The sequence below is a fragment of the Monodon monoceros genome, unplaced genomic scaffold (genome assembly GCF_005190385.1).
Source record: "Monodon monoceros isolate NGI ecotype Baffin Bay Population unplaced genomic scaffold, NGI_Narwhal_1 Super_Scaffold_22, whole genome shotgun sequence".
Classification (NCBI taxonomy): Eukaryota; Metazoa; Chordata; class Mammalia; order Artiodactyla; family Monodontidae; genus Monodon; species Monodon monoceros.
The window spans coordinates 110,759,624-110,783,020 of NW_021703779.1; the positions used below are offsets into that span (position 1 = coordinate 110,759,624).

The following is a 23,397-nucleotide window of genomic DNA, read 5'->3' on the forward strand; positions in this document are numbered from 1 at the left end:
AGTGAGACTGTACTGAATACATGACATGGTTCTTTCCTATATAAAAAGTGCCAAGAAATAATACTTCATCTGAGACCTAAAGAAATCAGACCTTAGTCATTTAGGGCAACTAGAACTAGCAGCAAAGCAATTAACTAGGGCAGTAGAAGAGAAAGCTATAAGCAGAAAGCCTATGGGAAGCTGTATAAAGGCATATAGCCCAAAGCTTCTTAATACACAAAGTTAAAAGGAAGAGAAAAATTCTCCCTAAAGGAAAAAACCAAAGAAAGCATATGAGGTTATTAATAACAAAGTTTGATGGGAGAGAGGTACTCATAGTCATGCACTTTCATTTCCTTAAATATTACTAAAAATGGTGTATCAATCTGTCTATAATAGGTAACTGATGGAATATTTATATTGATCATTTTAATAATTAATTTTCATTGAAAAAATCTGATTCACTTGTGTACTATAAACCTATTCTCGCTGTTATTCACACGTGGGAAGCCCAGATGGTTACAATTTACAAACAGGCACGACCTAGTGGCAGCTAACAGAATTGCAAGCATAGTGGCTTGCCTGCATAAGGCTAGCTGTACAAGCATAATTTAGGAAGAAATATGTAATATCTCAAAAATGTCACCAAATAACTAAGGCCATGTCTTTACAATAACTGCTTTTCTCACTTTGGTAGAATCTAAAATACATTCATATTATTACAGCTGAATCAATTGCACAGCAATTTCTATCAATGGATAAGATTTAGAAAATGAGTGGATTTCTCATTCATAATCAATCAAACAAACATGATCTGTATAGATGGTAAATTAAACAAAGGTCCAGCCATCACTGTACCTAAAAAGAGGTTAGTTGAAATTTTTTTAAGGGATAAGAGGAGAATAATCTGGCATTAAATTGTGAACATAAAAAATGACTGGGGCTTCCCTGGTGGTGCAGTGGTTGAGAATCCGCCTGCTAATGCAGGGGACACGGGTTCGAGCCCTGGTCTGGGAAGATCTCACATGCTGCGGAGCAACTGGGCCCATGAGCCACAACTACTGAGCCTGCGCGTCTGGAGCCTGTGCTCTGCAACAAGAGAGGCTGCGATAGTGAGAGGCCCGTGCATTGCGATGAAGAGTGGCCTCCGCTTGCCACAACTAGAGAAAGCCCTCGCACAGAAATGAAGACCCAACATAGCCAAAATAAATAAATTAATAAACTCCTACCCCCAACATCTTCTAAAAAAAAAAATGACTGCATGAGAAGAAATAGCTTTTCTTCATCAGTTTTATGAAAAGATAAAGCACACTATTGTCCAAAATCTATAGCTCATATAAAATAGATTCAATTAATAAAAACACTGGGTGATCCTTTTTATTTTTTTATATTTATTTGTTTTTTTATTTATTTACTTACTTTTTTTGTGTGTGTGTGGTACGCGGGCCTCTCACTGTTGTGGCCTTTCCCGTTGCGGAGCACAGGCTCGGGACGCGCAGGCTCAGCGGCCATGGCTCATGGGCCCAGCCACTCCGCAGCATGTGGGATCTTCCCGGATCGGGCAACGAACCCGTGTCCCCTGCATCGGCAGGCGGACTCTCAACCACTGCGCCACCAGGGAAGCCCTTACTTACTTAATTTTGGCTGCATTGGGTCTTCGTTGCTGTGCATGGGCTTTCTCTAGTTGTGGCGAGCGGGGGCTACTCTTCATTGCGGTGCACGAGCTTCTCACTGTGGTGGATTGTCTTGTTGCAGAGCACGGGCTCTAGGCGCGGGGGCTTCAGTAGTTGTGGCACATGGGCTCAGTAGTCGTGGCTCGCGGGCTCTAGAGCACAGGGTCAGTAGTTGTGGCGCATGGGCTTAGTTGCTCCACGGCATGTGGGATCTTCCCGGACCAGGGCTCAAACCTGTGTCCCCTGCATTGGCAGGTGGATTCTTAACCACTGTGCCACCAGGAAAGTCCTGGGTGATCCTTTTTAAAAGTCATGGTTACTAGAAACCACTTTGGTAGAAATCTTTTCAATACATGTCCCCCTTTTATTTTTTGCTTTTGGTCTTAATAAACAACATACAGTAAACCTAACTAAATCTTTCTTTCATTACTAGAGATATTATAATGGCTAAAGGCCAGCATTCCTGGACATCAATTCTTCTCAAGGTTAATAGAAGCTGTTGGGGTTTGGCTTGAATATGAATTGACCTTAGACTACAACACAGGTAGTTTTTTTTTTTTTTTTCCACAGGTAGTTTTTTTTCTTATAATCTCTGGTAAATTCATATTTTATTTCTCCTAATGACCAAATGCAGATAAAATTCTTATTGATTGTGGGTTTCAGACAGTTGAGTTCCATTTAACAGTTCACTGTATTTCACAAAATGTATCAACAACCCTCAGTAAAAGGAAAATGATGATCTTACAATGTAAATTCAAAATTAAATATATCTTATAATGCTAGCTAAAATCAAGAAAATCTGCTCCTTACAATTGCAAAGGTTGATAACATAAAGAATAGAAGAACATTCAATTTTCACATCTAGTAGGAACTAGAAATGAGACTTAAAACCTGAGAAAACAACTCATTCCATATTCCATTTCTTTACTAGGTTATTCATACCAATAGATAAATCAGGAAAACGATTAGTAATAAGTGGAATAGTGTTGTACCTACTAAGGATGGTATACTGTGTTTGCTATCCAAATATACCAGTTATGCTAAGCAGAGGTAAGAAGAGCATGCTTTAAAAACTATCTGATGCAACAGAAATGCCGTTTCCTAAAAGCAGCTGTAAGCTGAAATGATAAAACAGGATCAAAAAAGAAAAGGGAAGGGATTAATGCAGAAAAAAGGGAGCTAAAACAGACTTATTAGTGCTGAGTGCATAGTAGGTTTTCACAAATACATGTCAGCGTAAATATCGAATTCTAACATAGAGCCAATCAAAAAGCCTCCCTCGAGTAAATTACTTTGAGTATATATATTCGCACCTAGAAAACTCTATTTAGGGCACATCTTGTAAACTACTATGTATTTATTTTGTTATGATAGCAGTAACTCTTTTAAATAAATCAGAATATTTGTTGCTCATTATACTGTGAATGATACAAAGCTGAACTTAACTTTGAAAGCTCTGCTTCTGAAGAAAATGCATGCGGTTTTCCGTTAAGCACACACAAGCGACGTTTCCATCTGTATGGTATTCTTTTCAGGAGATTACTCCCTCTAACACAGGGTAGCACGAGCATTCCATCCACACAGAACTTGAAAATCCTTGCATAAGCAAAGTGTTACTGTTATTTGGAAAAACTTCCACTGGCAAACTGAAACTCAAAAAACATTGTAAAGTGTTCATCTTTATTCTACTTTTAGCCCACATTTCTATTTCTAAACAATGAACAAATATTTTGGAGTGTGTATGAAACTGATGAAAGAAAATAATCTTCCCTCCAGATACAAATGCATATTTATTTTTTAAAAAAGGTGCACATGCAAAAATTCAGTGGTGATACCAGTTTTAGACTCTTTTTTACCAGGCTGCCTTATACTACTATTAGTGAGAAAACAATTCTTCAATTATATTTCATTGAAAAAGAGGACACAGAAGATTAATATTCTGTATTCTTTCCCCTCAACAAACTCTATGAATTTGGAAGTGCTTAAACTGAAAGCAGCTACCTCTTTATGATAATGATTCTGGTCCCAAAGTAATTTTCTCAATGCTATAATTTCTATGACAAATGATTTTTATTAATATTGCTGGCCCATCAGATACTACAAAAGTCCATAAGTTCACGTTAGGGTCTTGTTACAATAACACCTCATTTATTGGAACACTATCGGGCAAGGAGGTATTCAATAAAATTGAGATTTCAAAAAACAAAACTCTTAAACATGAATATTTGTCTCATCATCGATCTGGAGACAAATCTTTCTGAAATGTTTTTAAAATTTTGTTGCTTCCTTAGACATAAGAGAGTAAAAAAAGAAAAGTTATACTTTTTCTGATAATTCTAGGTCATCATTACAAAGAAACATTAGTCATGCCTTGAAGGAAATGTTGAGCACTTTTTAAATGTCCCAAATGCCTGTGTGCTTGGAATCCTCATGCCTACTTTTATAGTCTGTCTGTCTTCCTCCTCACTGGCAAGTATTTATTAGCTGTGACTTCAAGAGTACAACTGCCTCTGTTACCTGCCCTACAAACACACTGATTAAATTTTCTGTTTTACAAAACCAGATTCAATCAAAGAAAACATAGCAGACAACTGCTCTGTGTAAGGTGTTAACTCAAACATGCTAGATTTGTGTCTTGAAATACAAATGACGTGGGCTCTGGAATGCTCTTAGGGAGCGCTTGGGGGCTTCTCTATGAGGACAGTTCAAAAGCTTTAGGATCTGGCTTTCATGAGATCTCAAGTGTCTGTTTAGAAGCTGAGGTCTGGAAGTAGTGCCCCATCTCTTTATGGGACATGACTCTTCTCTCAGAATGCTAGTTAGCATTTAAGATGCAACCGGGAGGAAACAGTCCATGAAAAGACCGTGAAGGTCTTAGAGCTCCAATGGCATGGGTGGTGGGAAAGGGATAGATCTCACAATTGGCTATGAGCCAGGAATGATATCCAAAATATTAAACAACACTTCTAGCATGGGCATAAGCCAAACAGGACTGATGCTACTCTGCTAGGAATTCCCTTTTTTTTCTCCCCCTGAATCATGGGGGTGACCAGGAAGTGAGCAGTGGAAAGCGTGCTCTGGTCAGTGCCTATTTACCAACTAATAAGGAATTATTCCAATAAATATTTCAGTAAGATATGCCCATACGGATGTATACTGATGGACTATCACACTGATACTTTGTGCTAGGTGCTTGCTAACGCATGCCACATGCTCAGATCCCTTGACATTACGTGCACAATGTAAAGGGATGTACAAAAGCTTGTTTGAACTTAAGTTGTTGAGCGAGAGGGAGGCTTAGATTTTCCAGGAAGCCAACTAAGAGAAAGCATAGTTTGGATTCCTAGGGAGAGACAGAGCCCTTCTTAAATCTAAAATATGACTAAAAGGCATGCCAATGATTAGGAAATACAAGGGAACTGGTTATTGCTGCTTCTGTTTATTTATCTTAGTACAAACTTTGGAGAATTAGTCACTTGAACACATGATGATTTCTAGAGATAATTACAGTAGGTTATAAAGACTACTTGTGGGTAAATTTCTAAGCCCAACTTCACTGCTTACATATTTTATTTAAGGGAACTTCAGATTAAAAAGTGATAATGACCATACATGTGAAAGCTATAATTAACCCATTTACTTATTGCTACTGAGGAAGCTTTCTTGGTGGGCACAATATTAATATGTTTCCATTTAATGACAAAGATAAAATTGTAATCTAAGTGTAATGATGAGGACATTGCAACAACTTGGTCCATAAAGGCTGGAAGAACAAAGTGGATTTCCCCTGGACCCTGGATGAGCTGCACTTAGTATAGCATCTAGTCCCACCAGTCTTCTGTTTTCTGTGCCAAACTGGCTCCCTCACTCCTTCCTGTCATTTTCAGCATTTTTTCATGTGCTTAATCCTGAAAATGACTATATCATCATTGTACTAGAAATAATAAATGTGACATAATATAGAAAGATGAAAGGCTAACAATAATGTGAACTAAGGCAAAAACAGTAATCTCGATGTTAGTTTATTATTATTCTAAATGACTTTGTATTTGTCAACTGTTTTGGCCAAGCAGAATTCCAAAACACTGCCAAAAACCTTTATCAGCAGTAGGAGACTGAAAGTCACCACTAAATTCTGGCCCCTAGACAGCATATTGGCCAATGATGCTAGTGGCTGACTAAAAAAATGTCCACATAAATCACAAGACTGGCAAACAGAATGGCATCAATGGAGTCAAGAAATGTAAATCCAACTCTGTTGTATGCTTTATTTCTTGGGGATTTTAAACTACACATCAAACATTCTAACAGCATTGATCCCTTAGCACGAGCTAGTGCGTGAGCTACGGAAATTTTATCAAGATAACTGATAGGAGATAGTCACGTAATTTATTGTAAAACGCTGTGGCCTTGTAAAAGGAGCAAAAAGGAATGTCAAAGTTGACCTCTCATTTCCAAGCAGAGATAATAGAGAGCCTACTCGGCTTTTGGTGTGAAAAGACTCAAAGGACTATAGACTCTGTGTAAGAGAAAAGTTCACATCAATTTCCAATTATCTGAATTTCATTTAAAGGTGAGTGTGTATGATTTATGAAAAACAGAGTAATAAAGCATGAAAGTTCAGATGAATTGAAAATATAATAACAGGAAATATGCACACTGTGTTTACTACATGCCTGGCACTAACCTTAGCATTTTCATGTACATTACTTTATTTACTGTTCATAACAATCCTATGAAGTAGATACCAGCATTTTCCCCATTTTATAGATGAGGAAACTGAGATACTGAAAGACAAGTAATTTGGTCCAAGGTCATACAGTGGATGAGTGGAAGAGCCGGGTCAAATTCAGGCATGCTCTAGAATGCTTGCTGTCAATCACTACTCTGTACTGCCTCCCATGGGCACAAAAGTGAACAAACATAACCTAAAATTTAAAGGCTTATTCCTAGGTATATATTTTGGCACAGAATGAATCCCAGAACCTTTAAGTTCTATTAAGATATAATATGATTTCTGGAGGTGCCAAGCAATACTAACAACAGCTCTACTTAAGTTTTATTTACAAATGAAATATGTAATTGCATTGCATTCATAGATTTAATGTCAAAATACATGGCATTTGGTAGATTAGAAAAATGCAGTTTAACTTCTTCTTGGTAAAAAGTGAGTGCCTTCTTATTGGATGTGCTCCAATGTAGGGGAGAATGCCTCAGATGGGATATGCATATCAGATGAGTGGATGAATGAGATCCAGACACCGAACCATACTCAGGGTTTCAGCATCCCCATCAAACATGTCTGGCCACCTCCATCTCAACACTTGTCACACTATAGTGGAACCCTTGCCTCTCTGTTTGCTCGAATGTCAGCTCCTCAAGGGCATGTGTTATTCATCTTCAGTGTCTGCTCAATACCTCATATATACTAAGTTCCTAACAAATACTTGCTAAACCAATGTAAGTAGTGAACATCTGCTATATGGAAGACATTGTGCTGGTGGGCAAACAAAGATTTGGTCCACATGCAGGGTAGCAAGGCAAAGTGCCCAGTATATGGTGGGACCAATAAAGGAGGCACCCCAAAGAACAGAAATGGTCAGCGTGAGTCTTTATGTAAGAAATCAACTTTCCCCATAAAGGTTACAGAATAAGTGGGAATCCCAACATGTCCCAATCCATTGCTTCTCTTTAAAAGTAGATCAACAACCTCCTTCCACTTCTAACAATTCATAGTTCTCTAACTTGGAAGTGTATTGCAAAGTCTGCAGCATCTGGTCATTCCAGATGTTTACTTCCTTCAAGCAGCACTGTCTTTATCCAGTGCTCAGTCCTAGATCACTAATACATAATGAAAGAGACAAGCAGCAAACTCAGGTTCCCAATGAAGCCTTTTTTATGTTTCCATAATATAGCCACAGGGGTTATAAACATAGACTATGGAGTTAGAAAGTTAAGTTCAAGTTTGGACGCTGCTGTTTACTAGTAGAATGTCTTTGGGCACGCTACCTAATCTCTCGGAGCCTGAGGTTCCCCATCTGTAAAAAGGAGATAAATAATAACACCGACCTCACAGGGTTGCAATGAGGATGAGATGAGATAATATGTGTAAAGTGCTTATCACAGTGCCTGGCACAAAGTCAGTAGCTGTTTCCATTAGAAAAGAGTACAAAATTACATCACCTCTTCCTATCACTTCTTAATATGGTCTTAATATTCGTTTTATTTTCCTTTATTCTCCCTAGTAAATTGTTCTAGAGTTAGGCCTTCTCTGCAACTAAAAACTGGTTATCAATTAATGTTATATTTAAAGAAAAAGGAATGACTTTTATTTTAGGTCAGATATTACATGGGAAGATATACTTGAAAAAGATCCAAAGATACTACATATCTATAATACAACCATAATCTACTACAGAACTCAGGTTTAAATAGAAGTCAAAACTGTTCCTGTGTGTGTTTGTGTGAATATGTATTGGGGGGGGAGGCATTTAGTACGTAGGATACCCTATCATAAACTCCTAATAAACACGTAATCGTAAATATGCTTTTCAAACAAAAAGAAGATACACTGTCTAAGATATTTTAGTGTTGAGGCAATTTTCCAAGGTTGTACATATAGTGATTTCCTGGTCAAAGGCTGCTTTGGAGGGGTGCCAGGGTTGATATGCTGTAGAAAATCAACTGCAAAAATCACACATAGCTGGTGTACCTAATTTTTCTCCATGCATTTTTTGCAGATTCACTTTTTTCATATGAATTTGTGTAGCTTGTTGACTGGAGTCAAGATAAATTGCCCCCTTTCCCCTTTTTCTATCTACTGCTCTGCACATATAAGAGTACAGTGTTCAATTTGAATATTGGAAGAATCAAATTCCTTCCAAGAAAAGAGGCTACAGACCTTTGGATGTCAACACGGATATTTAGGAACATTAATGTTGTTCCAGGAACTGAGGCTAAAGGGCCAAACTTAAGCTTACCTTTTGAGATAAGAGGGAGCTCCGATGATGAACAGACACAAAAGAAATCGAATAGAATTGGAATCTGAAGAAATGAGTAACTACCTCTCAAAGTTGGCAAGTCCTTTCTATTAAAAAAAAAAAAAGACAGCAAGTCCGACAAAACCAGACTTCCTTAGCTTTGAAAAAGACAAGGTACTTGGCATCCTAAAGTAAATTAAATGTTTCTCGCAACTTAATGCAGCTGGGCAGAAGTGGAGGCAAAGGCTTTTACTGAAAAGCCATTTTAAGAGAGGTCTGTTTGGAAATACTCTCTCATCACTCACTTTTGTCTTCGTTGCTGGAATTTTTCCACTTGAAGCTCGACAAACAAGTCGTTAATCATACACGCAAACACACACAGAGACACACAAAGATAATGCAGTAAAGACTTTGGGAAAAAATACATTTTCTACATTATTTTAATTTTAATTATTTAAATCATTAATTATTAAACATTCAAATGAGTGTTAATAATTTTGCTTAGTTAATTTCAATGTGTAAAGCTTGCTGTTAAAAAACATAATTTCACTGAGCAAAAGGACTCTGGGGTTGTTATTATTGATACTATACAAACCCCAAAAGAATCCATTTGCAAATTCAATGTCTTTACTGAATCCAATAAATAATTGTAATAATTATCAACCAGAGAGCAGACCCCGGGCAGAGGAGCTGGGATGCCTGAGAGGTATAGTTAATTGGTAATACAGAACACAGCCTTTGAAGAGATATCAGATTAAATTAGTTCGTTAAGAGATGCATAGAGTTCACAACTTGATTACCAAACTGTCTGATTCTCTCAAAACAATAGCCTTAATTGAAACCAACCATATAAACTTGCCTTCGTTTGCAATTCTTCCAATTATCAAGCAAAGAGTTGAAAATTGTTGATCACAGATTTAATCAGCCCATCCAGGCTATTATTTCAAGTTTGGATCTGCTGCCTATTTTTACCTGAACAGAGTAAAATATACTCAGTAACTGAAATGTGAAACCATTTGGTGTGCTTCTCTATTTAGGATAGTACAGAAATCTATTTTCTCCAGTACAAAATGGTAAGGAAGAAGTTGAAGCTACAAATCATAAACAAGAAATTAAAGGCAAATTCTTCATAGTCATTTTAGAATTACACTTAACATTTTCCCTGCAGTAGGGGGAATCTTTTAATCTAAGTTACTGCTGACTTTGTGCAGTGTGTTCTCTTGGCAGGAAGATGTTATTAAACCATTTTGATTCCTGTTGATGGAGTAGTCTTAAATTCTTATCAACAAGTCATGTTTGCACAGTAATTTGAAATGCAGCACAAAAAGCCAAAAGCTGAAAAAAAATTATATACATATATACACTCACTCATATATGTATGCATATATGTATACATATATGTGTGTGTGTATAAATATGTATGTGTGCGTGTGTGTGTGTATATATATAGTTTGGGGGGGAAGAGGGAATGTAGCTTTAGTACAATTTAATCCTCAGAATATGGTATTCATTTTAACCATCAATTCCCAGGCATTCCACCTAAGAAGCCCTTTTTTACTTCCTGGAATATATGGCAAAATAAACACAGTTTAGGAAATCCTGATTTAGATAATTAGTACCTTTACAATAACTTCAAAGATTTAAGTTTTTCAACATGTCACAAAATTTGCATCATCATCTCTATAGAGTAAAAAGCATTTTCAGAACCTCAAAGCAGCAACCATTTCTTTTTGACTAGAATCAAACATCACCCTAGACATTATATACAAGGCTTACATTAGAGATATTTGTACCAATAATCATCAGCTTCTAATAAAGGAAGAACAAAATATGTTCAAGAAGAAAGAACTGGGATAGTGATGAAAACAAGGGGAATTGAATCTGGACCCAAGGTTTACTTTTTAAATTACATGTTAAAATATAAAATCCACAAAAAACTGAAGTTGCCAGATGTGACCCAGGGAAGCTGCTGCACATGTTAAAATTTCTAACTTGATGAAGGACTGACACTGAATCTTAGTCTAAAGGGAAACCATAGAGTAAAAGTCCATCCTTGGCAGTTATATTGGAATCCTTATTATTTTTTATAGCTTTTCCCACCTTCTCTTTTGTTTTCACTGAGCCTGACCTATAGAAAGATGCCAGTCACATTTTCACTAATTCAGTAGCACTGACTTGTCTCTAAAGCCATTTAAAAACAATCCTATCTATTATTTTGGGTGAATTACACTGTCTTTTTTTTTTTGTCCAAAGCTATCCCAGTTCTTTAATGACAAGCTTAATCCTTTACCTTAAGGACAAAACGAATAAACACCAGAGCTCTTCACAGATTAATCAGACTGCACAAATAATACTGTGCATATTAACCGAGACGCTGGGCAAGTAATATAGGCACTCGATGCATATTTGGTGATTTACAGACATTTCTACACTTGATGAGTAAAGATAGAATGAAAGCTCTGCCTCACCTCTGCGTCCCTGTCAGCACATCTAAGTCACTCCTACCCTAAAAACAGCAACAAGAGAGGGAGGGGAAGATGGCGGAAAAGTAAGATGTGGAGATCACCTTCCTCCCCACAGATACACCAGAAATACATCTACACGTGGAACAACTCCTACAGAACACCTACTGAACGCTGGCAGAAGACCTCAGACCTCCCAAAAGGCAAGAAACTCCCCACGTACCTGGGTAGGGCAAAAGAAAAAAAGAAAAAACAGAGACAAAAGAATAGGGACGGGACCTGCACCAGTGGGAGGGGGATGAAGGAGGAAAGGTTTCCACACACCAGGAAGCCCCTTCACGGGCGGAGACTGCGGGTGGTGGAGGGGGGAGCTTCGGAGCTGCGGAGGAGAGCACAGCCACAGGGGTACGGAGGGAAAAGCGGGGAGATTCCCACACAGAGGATCACTGCTGACCGGCACTCACCAGCCCGAGAGGCTTGTCTGCTCACCCACGGGGGTGGGCGGGGCTGCGAGCTGAGGCTTGGGCTTTGGTCAGAGCGCAGGGAGAGGACTGGGGTTGGCGGCGTGAACACAGCCTGAAGGGGTTAGTGCACCACGGCTGGCCAGGAGGGAGTCCGGGAAAAGGTCTGGAGCTGCCGAAGAGGCAAGAGACGTTTTCTTCCCTCTTTGTTTCCTGGTGCGCGAGGAGAGGGGATTAAGAGCGCTGCTTAAAGCAGCTCCAGAGACGGGCGCGAGCTGTGGCTAAAAGCGCACAACCTCAGAGACGGGCAGGAGACGCTAAGGCTGCTGCTGCCGCCACCAAGAAGCCTGTATGTGAGCACAGGTCACTATCCACACATCCCTTCTGGGGAGCCGGTGCAGCCGGCCACTGCCGGGTTCCCAGGATCCAGGGACAACTTCCCTGGGAGAACGCACAGCGAGCCTCAGGCTGGTGCAATGTCACGCTGCCCTCTGCCGACGCAGGCTCGCCCCGCACTCCGTGCCCCTCCCTCCCCCCGGCCTGAGTGAGCCAGAGCCCCCGAATCAGCGGCTCCTTTAACCCCATCTTATCTGAGCGAACAACAGACGCCCTCCGGCGACCTACACACAGAGGCGGGGCCAAATCCAAAGCTGAGCCCCTGGGAGCTGTGAGAACAAAGAAGAGAAAGGGAAATCCCTCCCAGCAGCCTCAGGAGCAGCGGATTAAATATCCACAGTCAACTTGATGGACCCTGCATCTGTGGAATACATGAATAGACAACGAATCATCCCAAATTGAGGAGGTGGATTTTGAGAGCAAGATTTATGATTTTTTCCCCTTTTCCTCTTTTTGTGAGTGTGTATGTGTATGCTTCTGTGGGAGATTTTGTCTGTACAGCTTGGCTTCCACCATTTGTCCTAGGGTTCTCTCCGTCTGTTTTTTTTCTTAATTTTTTTTCTTTCTTAATAATTAATTTTAAAAACTCTATTTTATTTTACTTTATCTTCTTTCTTTCTTTCTTTCTTTCTTTCTTTCTTTCTTTCTTTCTTTCTTTCTTTCTTTCTTTCTTTTCTGTCTTTCTTTCCTTCCTTCCCTCCTTTAGACAACGAATCATCCCAAATTGGGAGGTGGACTTTGAGAGCAAGATTTATGATTTCTTCCCCTTTTCCTATTTTTGTGAGTGTGTATGTGTATGCTTCTGTATGAGATTTTGTCTGTATAGCTTTGCTTCCACCATTTGTCCTAAGGTTCTATCCATCCGTTTTTTTTAATTTTTTTCTTCATAATTATTTTTTAATTTAATAACTTTATTATATTTTACTCTATTTTTTTTACTTTATCTTCTTTCTTATTTCCTTCCTTCCCGCCTTCCATCCTTCCTTCCTTCCTCCCACCGTACCACCCTCCCTCCTTCGTCTCTTTCTTTCCTTCTTTTCTTCTTCCTTCCTTCCTTTCTTCCTTTCTTTCTTTCTTTCTTTCTTTCTTCCTACTTCTACTAATTCTCTCTACTTTTTCTCCCTTTTATTCTGAGCCGTGTGGATGAAAGGCTCTTGGTGCTGCAGCCAGGAGTCAGTGCTGTGCCTCTGAGGTGGGAAATCCAACTTCAGGACACTTCTCAGCAAGAGACCTCCCAGCTCCACATAATATAAAACGGCAAAAATCTCCCAGAGATCTCCATCTCAATGCCAGCACCCAACTCCACTCAATGACCAGCAAGCTACAGTGCCGGACACCCTATGCCAAACAACTAGCAAAACAGGAACACAACCCCACCCATTAGCAGAGAGGCTGTCTAAAATCATAATAAGTCCACAGACACCCCAAAACACACCACCAGATGTGGAACTGCCCACCAGAGAGACAAGATCCAGCCGCATCCACCAGAACACAGGCACTTGTCCCCTCCACCAGGAAGCCTACACAACCCACTGAACCGATCTTAGCCACTGGGGACAGACACCAAAAAAAACGGGAACTACGAACGTGCAGCCTGCAAAAAGGAGACCCCAAACACAGTAAGATAAGCAAAATGAGAAGACAGAAAAACACACAGCAGATGAAGGAGCAAGATAAAAACCCACCAGACCTAACAAATGAAGAGGAAATAGGCACTCTCCTGAAAAAGAATTCAGAATAATGATAGTAAAGATGATCCAAAATCTTGGAAATAGAATAGACAAAATGCAAGAAACATTTAACAAGGAACTAGAAGAACTAAAGATGAAACAAACAAAGATGAACAACACAATAAATGAAATGAAAAATACTCTAGATGGGATCAAGAGGAGAATAACTGAGGCAGAAGAACGGATAAGTGACCTGGAAGATAAAAGAGTGGAAATAACTACTGCAGAGCAGAATAAAGAAAAAAGAATGAAAAGAACTGAGGACAGTCGCAGAGACCTCTGGGACAACATTAAAGGCACCAACATTTGAATTATAGGGGTTCCAGAAGAACAAGAGAAAAAGAAAGGGACTGAGAAAATATTTGAAGAGATTATAGTTGAAAACTTCCCTAATATGGGAACGGAAATAGTTAATCAAGTCCAAGAAGCACAGAGAGTCCCATAAAGGATAAATCCAAGGAGAAATACGCCAAGACACATATTAATCAAACTGTCAAAAATGAAATACAAAGAAAGCATATTAAAAGCAGCAAGGGAAAACCAACAAATAACACACAAGGGAATCCCCATAAGGTTAACAGCTGATCTTTCAGCAGAAACTCTGCAAGCCAGAAGGGAGTGGCAGGACATATTTAAAGTAATGAAGGAGAAAAATCTGCAACCAAGATTACTCTACCCAGCAAGGATCTCATTCAGATTTGATGGAGAAATTAAAACCTTTACAGACAAGCAAAAGTTGAGAGAGTTCAGCACCACCAAACCATCTTTACAACAAATGCTAAAGGAACTTCTCTAGGCAAGAAACACAAGAGAAGGAAAAGACCTACAATAACGAACCCAAAACAATTAAGAAAATGGGAATAGGAACATACATATTGATAATTACCTTAAATGTAAATGGACTGAATGCTTCCACCAAAAGACACAGATTGGCTGAATGGATACAAAAAGAAGACCCATATATTTGCGGTCTACAAGAGACCCACTTCAGACCTAGACACACATACAGACTGAAAGTGAGGGGATGGAAAAAGATATTCCATGTAAATGGAAACCAAAAGAAAGCTGGAGTAGCAATTCTCACATCAGACAAAATAGACTTTAAAATAAAGACTATTAGAAGAGACAAAGGACACTACATAATGATCAAGCGATCGATCCAAGAAGAAGATATAACAATTGTAAATATTTATGCATCCAACATAGGAGCACCTCAATACATAAGGCAAATACTAACAGCCATAAAAGGGGAAATCGACAGTAACACATTCATAGTAGGGGACTTTAACACCCCACTTTCACCAATGGACAGATCATGCAGAATGAAAATAAATAAGGAAACACAAGCTTTAAATGATACATTGAACAAGATGGACTTAATTGATATTTATAGGACACTCCATCCAAAAACAACAGAATACACACTCTTCTCAAGTGCTCATGGAACATTCTCCAGGATAGATCATATCTTGGGTCACAAATCAAGTCTTGGTAAATTTAAGAAAATTGAAATTGTATCAACTATCTTTTCCGACCACAACGCTATGAGACTAGATATCAATTACAGGAAAAGACCTGTAAAAAATACAAACACATGGAAGCTAAACAATACACTACTTAATAACGAAGTGATCACTGAAAAAATCAAAGAGGAAATTAAAAAATACCTAGAAACAAATGATAATGGAGACACGATGACCCAAAACCTATGGGATGCAGCAAAACCAGTTCTAAGAGGGAAGTTTATAGCAATAAAAGCCCACCTTAAGAAACAGGAAACATCTCGAATAAACAACCTAACCTTGCACCTCAAGCAATTAGAGAAAGAAGAACAAAAAAACCCCAAAGTTAGCAGAAGGAAAGAAATCATAAAAATCAGATCGAAAAGAATGAAAAAGAAATGAAGGAAACAATAGCAAAGATCAATAAAACTAAAAGCTGGTTCTTTGAGAAGATAAACAAAATAGATAAACCATTAGCCAGACTCATCAGGAAAAAAAGGCAGAAGACTCAAATCAATAGAATTAGAAATGAAAAAGGAGAAGTAACAACTGACACTGCAGAAATACAAAAGATCATGAGAGATTACTACAAGCAACTCTATACCAATAAAATGGACAACCTGGAAGAAATGGACAAATTCTTAGAAATGCACAACCTGCCCAGACTGAATGAGGAAGAAATAGAAAATATGAACAGACCAATCACAAGCACTGTAATTGAAACTGTGATTAAAAATCTTCCAACAAACAAAAGCCCAGGACCAGATGGCTTCACAGGCGAATTCTATCAAACATTTAGAGAAGAGCTATCACCTATCCTTCTCAAACTCTTCCAAAATATAGCAGAGAGAGGAACACTCCCAAATTGATTCGACGAGGCCACCATCACCTTGATACCAAAACCAGACAAGGATGTCATAAAGAAAGAAAACTACAGGCCAATATCACTGATGAACATAGATGCAAAAATCCTCAACAAAATACTAGCAAACAGAATCCAACAGCACATTAAAAGAATCATACACCATGATCAAGTGGGGTTTATTCCAGGAATGCAAGGATTCTTCAATGTACGCAAATCAATCAATGTGATACACCATATTAACAAATTGAAGGAGAAAAACCGTATGATCATCTCAATAGATGCAGAGAAAGCTTTTAACAAAATTCAACACCCATTTATGATAAAAACCCTGCAGAAAGTAGGCATAGAGGGAACTTTCCTCAACATAATAAAGGCCATATATGACAAACCCACAGCCCACATCATCCTCAATGGTGAAAAACGGAAAGCATTTCCACTAAGGTCAGGTACAAGACAAGGTTGCCCACTCTCACCGCTCTTATTCAACATAGTTTTGGAAGTTTTAGCCACAGCAATCAGAGAAGAAAAGGAAATGAAAGGAATCCAAATCAGAAAAGAAGAAGTAAAGCTGTCACTGTTTGCAGATGACATGATACTATACATAGAGAATCCTAAAGATGCTACCAGAAAACTACTAGAGCTAATCAATGAATTTGGTAAAGTTGCAGGATACAAAATGAATGCACAGAAATCTCTGGCATTCCTATACACTAATGAAGAAAATTCTGAAAGAGAAATCAAGAAAACACTCCCATTTACCATTGCAACAAAAAGAATAAAATATCTAGGAATAAACCTACCTAAGGAAACAAAAGACCTGTATGCAGAAAATTATAAGACACTGATGAAAGAAATTAAAGATGATACAAATAGATGGAGAGATATACCATGTTCTTGGATTGGAAGAATCAACATTGTGAAAATGACTCTACTACCCAAAGCAATCTACAGATTCAATGCAATCCCTATCAAACTACCACTGGCATTTTTCACAGAACTAGAACAAAAAATTTCACAATTTGTATGGAAACACAAAAGAACCCAAATAGCCAAAGCAATCTTGAGAATGAAAAACGGAGCTGGAGGAATCAGGATCCCTGACTTCAGACTATACTACAAAGTTACAGTAATCAAGACAGTATGGTACTGGCACAAAAACAAATATAGATCAATGGAACAGGATAGAAAGCCCAGAGATAAACCCACGCACATATGGTCACCTTATCTTTGATAAAGGAGGCAGGAATGTACAGTGGAGAAAGGACAGCCTCTTCAATAAGTGGTGCTGGGAAAACTGGACAGGTACATGTAAAATATGAAATTAGATCACTCCCTAACACCATATACACAAATAAGTTTAAAATGGGTTAAAGACCTAAATGTAAGGCCAGAAACTATCAAACTCTTAGAGGAAAACATAGGCAGAACACTCTAGGACATAAATCACAGCAAGATCCTTTTTGACCCACCTCCTAGAGAAATGGAAATAAAAACAAAAATAAACAAATGGGACCTAATGAAACTTCAAAGCTTTTGCACAGCAAAGGAAACCGTAAAGAAGATGAAAAGACAACCCTCAGAATGGGGGAAAATATTTGCAAATGAAGCAACTGACAAAGGATTAATTTCCAAAACATACAAGCAACTCATGCAGCTCAGTATCAAAAGAACAAACAACCCAATTCAAAACTGGGCAGAAGACCTAAATAGACATTTCTCCAAAGAAGATATACAGATTGCCAACAAACACAGGAAAAAAATGCGCAACATCACTAATCATTAGAGAATTGCAAATCAAAAGTACAATGAGATATCATCTCACACCAGTCAGAATGGCCATCATCAAAAAATCTAGAAACAATAAATGCTGGAGAGGGTGTGGAGAAAAGGGAACACTCTTGCACTGTTGGTGGGAATGTAAATTGATACAGCCACTATGGAGAACAGTATGGAGGTTCCTTTAAAAAGTACAAATAGAACTACCATATGACCCAGCAATCTCACTACTGGGCATATCCCCTGAGAAAACCATAATTCAAATAGAGTCATGTACCAAAATGTTCATTGCAGCTCTATTTACAATAGCCCAGAGATGGAAACAACCTAAGTGCCCATCATTGGATGAATGGATAACGAAGATGTGGCACATATATACAATGGAATATTACTGAGCCATAAAAAGAAATGAAATTGAGCTATTTGTAATGAGATGGATAGACCTAGAGTCTGTCATACAGAGTGAAGTAAGTCAGAAAGAGAAAGACAAATACCGTATGCTAACACATATATATGGAATTTAAGGAAAAAAATGTCATGTAGAACCTAGGGGTAAGACAGGAATAAAGACACAGACCTACTAGAGAATGGACTTGAGGATATGGGGAGGGGGAAGGGTGAGCTGTGACAAAGCAAGAGAGAGGCATGCACATATATATACAAACAAACATAAGGTAGATACCTAGTGGGAAGCAGCCGCATAGCACAGGGATATCAGCTCGGTGCTTTGTGACCGCCTGGAGGGGTGGGATAGGGAGGGTGGGAGGGAAGGAGATGCAAGAGGGAAGAGATATGGGAACATATGTATATGTATAACTGATTCACTTGGTTATAAAGCAGAAACTAACATACCATTGTGAAGCAATTATACCGCAATAAAGATGTTAAAAAAAAAGAAAACAGAGCAACAAAACTCTTCCTTCCCTTGATCCTACTTCCTTGTTAAGTTCCAACATTTCTCATCCTTAATCATCATCTCAAAAAAGCAATCACCACGACTTTCATTTCCCAACTTTTCATTTACTCCTCAACCCTCTGTTAAACTTGTTTCTGGTCTCTAAAATGTCACCAACGATCTTTTAAATACCAAAACCAGTGGCCTCAACTTACATAATTCCTTTGATATTTGTTGATTTCCTAACCCCCCCAACCCCTAGAAACTTTCTTTCTCCTTTGCTTCTGTGGCACAGAGAGATTCCTCCCCTGATGATCTCCTTGGGGTGCCCTGGCCACTCCTAGGGGTAAGAGACTGACTTGCAAGGTTTTGCTCTGTTATTTTCTCTGCATTTTAGACAAGTTTAATCCAACTTTGTTCTAGGTTTTGTTACATAGCTGTTTCAGCAGCACTTTCACTCAACATCATTTCACACTCCTGATGCCTTACTCTTCATCCTGTTATTTCTCACCTGACTGCAGCACCATCCACCAGATAGCTAAACCAGTCACTTTTTCTATCAAGATGATTAAGAGATTAATGTTGGCTTGACTTAAAAGGAAATAAACGTCTTCACTGATAGAAGAGGCAGGCTATGGGTCATGAGATGGTCCCCATATAATGAAGAGAATATGACTAGACAAAGAAGAAATGATTTTGTGTTTGTGGGGTTGTATTAAAAAGTGAGCAAAGAGCTGAAGGTGCAATTTTTAGCCTGATATCTACTCATGCCAAAGAGAGTACTTGCCTGGCTAGAACCAACTGCATTTCATAGCTAGGGAAAATGTTGTCATAACAATAATGAAAGCACGTAGCAGAGCGTCTGGCTACAGTAAGTATTCGATAAATGTCAGTTGACTCTAAACGTCTATTATAGGACATTTTTACTGGGCCTGAAAATGGGGGTTCAAATTTTATTCCTATATATAAACTCCTGCCTACAGATATTAAGATTGGAGGCGAAGGTGGTAGTAAGCACTGCCACCCAAGAACTCCAAGAGCCAATGTCTGGGCCTGCCAGCATAAGAAGGGAAGTCGCAGGCCTCTGACATCTCACGTGGTTAAGTTCTATGCCACTATTCACACCCAGCAAATCAGAAACGGACCTTAACGACACAAAAGCAATGGTTGTTGATTCTACTTTCTGACTTCTTTTTTTTTTTTTGCAGTACGCGGGCCTCTCACTGCTGTGGCCTCTCCCGTTGCGGAGCACAGGCTCCGGACGCGCAGGCTCAGCGGTCATGGCTCACGGGCCCAGCCACTCCGCGGCATGTGGGATCCTCCCGGACTGGGGCACGAACCCGTGTCCCCTGCATCGGCAGGCGGACTCTCAACCACTGCGCCACCAGGGAAGCCCTCTGACTTCTTATTACCTAAGTTCTGTCCTGCTCTAGGAAGCTAAAAATTTGAAGACTGAAGTCTGCATGTGTGCTTCACAACACTCCCTCTACAGGGATTCAAGGAAACCCAGCTTATTTTCACTTAAGAACAAACCAACCAACCAACCTCTCATTTCAAGAGGGGTTTGTCTTGTCTTGTTTGAATTATTACTCAACATGAGGAACAACAGGAACCAGAGCTCCTGTCCTGGAGCTGAGATGACCAGGCTTTTGTTTTTCTTATGTCCAATCGTTGCAGGCTTCCTGAAAGCACTAATGGTGGTGATTCTTGGAACCAAGAGGTTTTCCTCACTTATCAGTTAGGAAAAACTCTGCCAACAGCAATACCAACATCTTAATTTTCTTTTGGCCAATAGGGTCCCACGAAAATGATGAATATGATAAAAGGAATTATCCAAGCAAAAGACTAGCAAATCTAGCATCTCTTTCTTTCTTTCCATCTTCCTTCTTCATTCTAGAAGACAGTTTGCCTTCACAGTCTTATTGCCTTCTGAGGGAAATTTTCATTCACAATAAACAAAATAAACTCACCTGCCGAAGGTCTTGTGTTCCATGTATACCTTGAAGTTTTAAATGAAATTTGACAGATGTGTTACACAAGGGATCATAATATTTCACAGACTGAGAAAAGTGAGGATGATGTGTGAAATGAATGACAGCTTGGGGTTTAGTTGGATTTAGCACACCTTCTTCCATAGCTTTTTCTTATCACTATTAATTTGCCAAGTATTCACAAAATAGACCCACAGGGCTAAAGTGAAAAAAGTAGCTAAGTGTTCATCAACAGATGAAAGGATAAAGAGGATGTGATATGTACACACACACACACACACACACACACACACAAAATGGAATACTACTTAGCCACAAAAAAAGAATGACACAATGCCATCTGCAGCAACATGGACGGACCTAGAGATTATCATACTGAGTGAGGTAAGTCAGACAGAGAAACACAAATATCATATGATATCACTTAAATGTGGAATCTAAAAAAATGATACAAATGAACTTATTTACAAAACAGAAACAGACTCACAGACTTCAAAAACAAACTTATGGTTACCAAAGGGGAAAGATCAGGGAAGGGATAAATTACGAGTTTCGGATTAACATATACACACTACTATATATAAAATAGATAATCAACAAGGACCTACTGTATAGCATGGGAACTGTATTCAATATTTTGTAATAACCTACAGGGGAAGGGAATCTGAAAAAAAAATTATATATATATATATATATCTCACTTTGCTGTACACCCAAAACTAATACAACATTGTAAATCAACTATACTTCAATAAAATTTAAAAATAAAAATAAATACATATATTGCAATACGACTCAGCCATAAGAAAGAATGATATTTTGCCATTTGCAACAACATGAATGGACTTGGAGGGCATTATGCTAAGTGAAATAAGTCAGACAAAGACAAACACTGTATAATATCACTTATGTGCGGAATCTAAAAAGTACAACAAACTAGTGAATATAACAAAAAAGAGGCAGATTCACAGATACAGAGAACAAACTAGTGGCTACCAGTGGGGAGGTGAGGGGCAATATAAGGGTGAAGGAGTGGGAGGTATTGGGTATAAGAAAGGCTCAAGGATGTACTGTACAACACAAGGAATATAGCCAATATTTTGTAATAACTGTAAATGGAGTGTAACTTTTAAAATTGTATAAAAAATTTAAAAATTTTAAAAAGTAGCTGACACCCCAAACCAATGACTAATTTTGTTTGCCCAAAACATACAAACAACCACATGCTTGTTGCAACTGAAAATCCTGAATAACTCACACTTAAACTGCCCACATCTTATTCTACCTACTCTACGCTACTAAAATGTTGTTTATGGTGAAACAGATGCTATAGGCAGAGTTATCCTGTGGCCTAAAAACATACATATTAGTGCTCTCTAAACAGCTTTAACAAACAGAATAAGAAATAGTTAAAACCTGTCGCTCCAAAGATCGGGAAATGTATGCAGATTAATCCATCATTTTTTAGTTTTTATCATCATGAATAGAGTAATGCATGGAACGTTTTTGTCGGTGATGGTATAACACTTTATTATGATGCTTAATTTGTTTTACATCCCATTTAATAAATTGATTTCTAATTACACAACCATTAGATGTGTAAGCCTTTCTCTATTCTTAACAAGTTTTAAATATGGTATATCTGAAGAGGGAGATAAGAACTCATTTACAATTGACAGAATTTAGTTACCAACTGATTACAGCTGAGATTGTATTTTATTTCCAGAGTAGTAAGTTAAGTTTACCATTTAAATGTCTGCGATGAAAAGCCTAATTTCATTTCAAATTCTCCGTGTGGAGAAAGCAGCAGTGCATTAAGGCTCTGAAAGATGTCCACAGTAAAAGACCTTTGGGAATGAAGTCAGCATGTTCAGACATAAAGGAGATTTCATGGCACTGGCAGAGAACTGGGGATGGGGCTGGGTGGGTAAGGACAATATCCTTATGATCGTACGTACTGGAGAGATGCAACAGTACCCCAGAAGGCAATATTTTCCTCCCCCTCACAATGATCTAATTCAAAGGAATATGCACAAATTGTCCAGATTTCTAAGGTGGTCTCCAGTCTCTTAATGGATTATACTCAGTACCTCATATGAGTAAATCTTTTTTTTCCTACTGCTGGGCCTAATTCTCATCAGTACAAAAAAGTAATTAGAAAGGCTATGTGACTACCATTGTCTTTATTTGTGTAATCATTCCCATCAATATCCTAGGTATATTTAACAGACTCTCGGCTTATGCCTCCCATCCACAATTTTAAAATTCATTTTAATGTGTGCCTTTTTTCATTGCAGAAGAAAATAGCCACTCACAGGTTTTCTTCCAAACATGGTAAATGTGTACATTTATATTTATTTAAAAATCAGCTTTCTTCTCTCTTGATATGACCATTTTAGATTTGTAAAAACCAAAGCCAATTTTTGAACTCATTAAACTCATATTAATGTGGGCTTTTTTCTACATTTAAACTTTTTAACCATTCTTTTGCTGCTACAAGCACCTCACACCCAGCCATCCCAAGATTTTTAGTTATTGTTGTTGTTTTTCTAAGATGTCTTTTTTTGTCTTCTGTTCCTAGCTAGCATTATTTTCTGTGTCTCATGGTCTATCAATATCACTTGGTAAATACATAATACTTACATAAAGTGTATACCCTCGGGACTACAACATATCATAGACATTAA

The 23,397-nt window shown here is 38.4% G+C and overlaps 1 protein-coding gene across 5 annotated transcripts in view; it reads right to left on the minus strand.

Moving 5' to 3' along the window:
• Positions 1-23,397, minus strand: part of MBNL3 (muscleblind like splicing regulator 3) — a 127,478-nt gene that overhangs the window by 93,040 nt on the left and 11,041 nt on the right. Inside the window, exon 1 of one of the 5 annotated variants that reach the window (XM_029240595.1) lies at positions 1,399-1,438. The exons of the other annotated variants lie outside the window; for them this stretch is intronic. The gene's annotated coding sequence lies outside the window, so the exon portion shown is untranslated. Of the gene's footprint in view, positions 1-1,398; positions 1,439-23,397 lie in introns of those variants that run through there. 5 annotated transcript variants of the gene reach the window in all.